Raw genomic sequence first — 3,778 nt, forward strand, 5'->3', positions numbered from 1 at the left:
ACTTCCAATGCCAACTCTACACCAGAACAATTTCTACAGCTGGCCCATCCTGCTGCCACATGAGGACTGATGTAGTGGGTGGGGGAGCCCTGGTGGAGCCATCACGTTCCTGTGCTGCTGGAGTCTGTCTGCTCATGTCAGATCTGTATGTGGAGGGGTGAGTGAGTTTGGTGGGGTTTCTTTTGGCAGCTGGATATGAGAGATCACTTCATGTTTTGTCTGAAAGAGGAGAGGGGGTTTGTGTTGAAAGGCCTAAGTGTGCTCTGCTCTCACTGCCCATTCAGCAACTGCAGCTTTCTGCGGAGGTTTTGGCTCGGTCATTCTTGTCCAGTTTGATGGGTTCAGGAAATTCATTGTACAGCTCCACCTCCGTTTCCTGTTTAAGTGCATTCCGTGCAATTGTCTGGAACGTCTGCTCCACGTTGATGGCCTCCTTGGCACTGGTTTCGAAGTAGGGAATGTTGTTTTTGCTGTAGCACCAGGCCTATGCTCGTTTCGTGGCCATTTGTCTGTTTTCAAGATCAATCTTGTTTCCCAACACCACGAAAGGAAAGTTTTCAGGATCCCGGGGACTGGCCTGGATGAGAAACTCATCTCTCCAACTATCAAGCATTTTGAATGTGTTGGGGGCAGTCACATCAAATACCAGAACACAGCAGTCTGCACCTCCCTAGAAAGCCACACCAAGAGACTGGAACCATTCCTGTCCTGCTGTGTCCCAGATCTGCATCGTAACTAATCTGTCACCCACCATCACCTTCTTTGTCAGAAAGTCTGCTCCTATTGTGGATTTGTATTGATTACTGAATTTCTTATTCACATACTGGTTCATGAGTGATGTCTTACTGACTCCAGAATCTCCCAGGATGATGCCTTTCAGCAACACTTTCTTCCTAGAGGTCATCCTTCAAACTCGGCTGCTCCTCTGGGGGCACTGGAGGAGATGCAAGAGAGGCAGGGACAGAGAAGTCCAAGCTCTGATTCCAGCAGCTTCTTCGGCACTAACACCCCAGCTCCAATGCAGTCGCCGCCTCGGGCTTTATGGCCAAGTCTCCGGCTCTGCTCCCACTTCCGCCACCACCACTGCCCTGAGCAGAAGTCGAGATAGTTTTATTGAGTTCATAGCTTCCATATCACGGAACACACTTAAAAGTTTTCTTCTGTTTCTTGGATTATGTTTTCCTCCAGACTGGGCTCTTAGACTGTTATTTCTATGTACTATTTTATGCATTTTGGTTGTTATAGATTTGCATAGCTTCACATCATTTCTTTTCATCTTACATATACTTTGTGATGGTACCCACCTGCCCATATCTTCTATTTGCTCTACTACCATGTGGATAAATACCTTTTGATATTTATTCTGCCTGACCTGACATTCGTTTGTCTTTCCCTCTGAGCCACAACCTGAAGTCTGAGTTGCTTTATACTAAATTCTGTGTGACTTGAGGGCATGTGGTGTGGGATGGGGAAAAATGCTGAGCCAGCTGCAATTGTTTGAATCCCTTATCAAGACACGTACACTGCTCTCTCATCTGTGTTTTCATTTCGTGTCTTGTGTTGGAGGCAGTCACCTTCACAGAGATGTGTCCCACTTCAATGGACATTGAGTCATTTTCTTCATACAGCAAAGCCTAGAAAATGGCTCCTATGGCCTCTCCTATAATCTGGTGATGTGTAAGATTCCCTAGTCACAAAGGTTTTCTTCTCCCTTCCCTGAGACTGCATAGCTATAGTCTCCATTAATTTTTCTTCAAACTGGAGGATGTTAGTAAGAATTTTCTGTATTTCCTTATTTGGAAGTAGGTGAAGAGGAAGATACTATTCATTTAATATCCCTTTCCAGTATAGAAAAATATCATAGTGGACATTTGATATGTCAAAAGTTAGACCTCAGAGACTAGCCTACACTGGAGAAAAACTTACAGATGAGAGAGTATTGGGACTGCAGCAAGATAAAAGGGAGATGAGAAAACATTAAAAGCAGAAAGGAGGAGACTTCCAGTCAAGATGGCAGCATAGGTAAACATGGCTCACCTCCTGGCAGAACCACATCAAAATTACAACTAAACTACAGAACAATCATCATTCAGAATGTCCAGAAATTGAGCTGAATGGAAGTTCTACAATGAAAAAATTAAAGAAGAAAAAAACACATCAACACTAATAGGAGGTACAGAGATGCAGAATGGGCTGATCCCACACCTATGTATGTTGGATAAAAATTGGAAGGGATATCTCAGGAGTGAGGGGTCTCAGCCCCACAGGTTTCCAGTGTTGGGAAGAGAAGTCCCCATAATTTCTGGCTATAAAAGTCAATGGGGATTGAGGCTGTGGAAGACAGAAACTTCTAGAGTCTCAGGCAGTTCCTCTTAAAGGGCCCCCCACACAGACTTACTTAGACTTACTCCCTCTGAGCTTCAGCATGTGGGCAGCAGATGATAGAAACCAGAGATATATGGGGAGGCTGAATTATTTGGCATCAGGGCGAGAATTAGGGGACAGATTGCTCACAGACAGAAGTGCTGGCAGGGGCCATTGTTCTTTTTCTAAACTCTCACCTCACAGAGCCAGCAAGCAAATGCCATATTTGAGACCCCATCAACATGGTTCACACTGTTTGCACCATCCTGGTGATTCCCTGAGGCCCCGCCTCAACCAACTTTTAGATCCACCCAAGCTGTTTCCAGTGGTTTTTCCATATGAATGACTTGTCTTGGCACATGCTGTGGATTTTCCTAAATTCTCTCAAACAAGCAGCATCAGGCCTCAGTAAGCCCATACCTTTCACTAAGTGGCCTCAGGACAGGCACTAGCAGCAGCCAGCCGTGGTACATAGCTTGGCCTCATCTGGGCAGCTCCAAGCCCTACACAAGTAACAGCCACCTGCAAATTTCTTTGTATCTTGTGCTAGGAGCCCCAGACAGAACATTGGCAGTGGCTGAACTTGTATATGCCTAAAGCAATCAAGGCTCAACTGCAGGATGAGTGTGTGCATAGTCCACATGTTGGATACACCTCAAGTACTCAGCTTGGGTAATAGCGGATGCTGTGCCACTGGACCCTACAAGATACCTACTACATTAGGTCATTCTCCAAAGCCTGGGAGATGTAGCAGCTCTCCCTAATACATAGAAACAAACACAAGGAGGCTGCCAAAATAAGGAAACAAAGAAACATGGCCCAAGTGAAAGAACAGAACAAAACTCCAGCAAAAGAACTAAACAAATTGGAGATAAGCAACCTACTAGACATAGAGTTCAAAACACTGGTTATAAGGACACTCAATGAACTTAGTGAAAACCTCAAAAGCATAAAAATCCAGTCAGAAATGAAGGATAACTAATTGAAATAGAGAATAAATTGCACCAAATCAACAGCAGAGTAGATGAAGCAAAGAATCAAATGAGCAATTTGAAATATATATCAGGAAACACCCAATTAGAACAGCAAGAAAAATAAGGATTCAAAAAAATGAGATAGTGTAAGGACAACTTCAAGCATATCAACGTTTGCTCCATGGGGCTGCTGGAGGAAGAAGAAAGAGAAATATATTGAAAACCTATTTGAAAAATAATGACGAAAATTTTCTTAACCCAGTGAAGGAAGTAGACATACAAGTCCAGGAAGCACAGAGTCCCAAACAAGATAAACCCAAAGAGGCCCTCACCAAAACACATAATAATTAAAATGCCAAAGGTAAAGACAAAGAGCGAATTTTAAAAGAAGAAAAAAGCAGTTAGTTCCTACGAGAGAACTTCCATAAGACTGTCAGCTG

At 43.8% G+C, this 3,778-nt stretch overlaps 1 pseudogene; it reads right to left on the reverse strand.

The window, feature by feature from the left end:
* Positions 1–263: 263 nt before the first annotated feature.
* On the reverse strand, positions 264–929 carry LOC150003001 (ras-related protein Rab-7a pseudogene; annotated as a pseudogene).
* Positions 930–3,778: the final 2,849 nt, after the last annotated feature.

Source organism: Furipterus horrens, unplaced genomic scaffold (genome assembly GCF_987537825.1).
Source record: "Furipterus horrens unplaced genomic scaffold, mFurHor1.1.pri manual_scaffold_8, whole genome shotgun sequence".
Taxonomy (NCBI): Eukaryota; Metazoa; Chordata; class Mammalia; order Chiroptera; family Furipteridae; genus Furipterus; species Furipterus horrens.